This window comes from Gekko japonicus, unplaced genomic scaffold (genome assembly GCF_001447785.1).
Source record: "Gekko japonicus isolate JY-2015 unplaced genomic scaffold, Gekko_japonicus_V1.1 scaffold1222, whole genome shotgun sequence".
NCBI lineage: Eukaryota > Metazoa > Chordata > Lepidosauria > Squamata > Gekkonidae > Gekko > Gekko japonicus.
The window spans coordinates 519,342-519,548 of NW_015173162.1; positions in this window are offsets into that span (position 1 = coordinate 519,342).

Here is a 207-nt window from a genome sequence, read left to right on the forward strand (position 1 = left end):
ATGGGGAACCCCCCGGGTTTGCAGAAAAATCTGAAACTAAAAAATTGGGAAAGCTGGGGCCGGCCCTGCATGTGCAGATAACACACATACTTTCTCCAGGTGGCAGCAGTGGAAATGATGAGGAGTGCCCAGGAGCTCTGGGGAGCCCAGCAATGGGGGACCGGGAGACATGCTGGGACTTGCATGATTTGCAAAAATAGTGTGTGT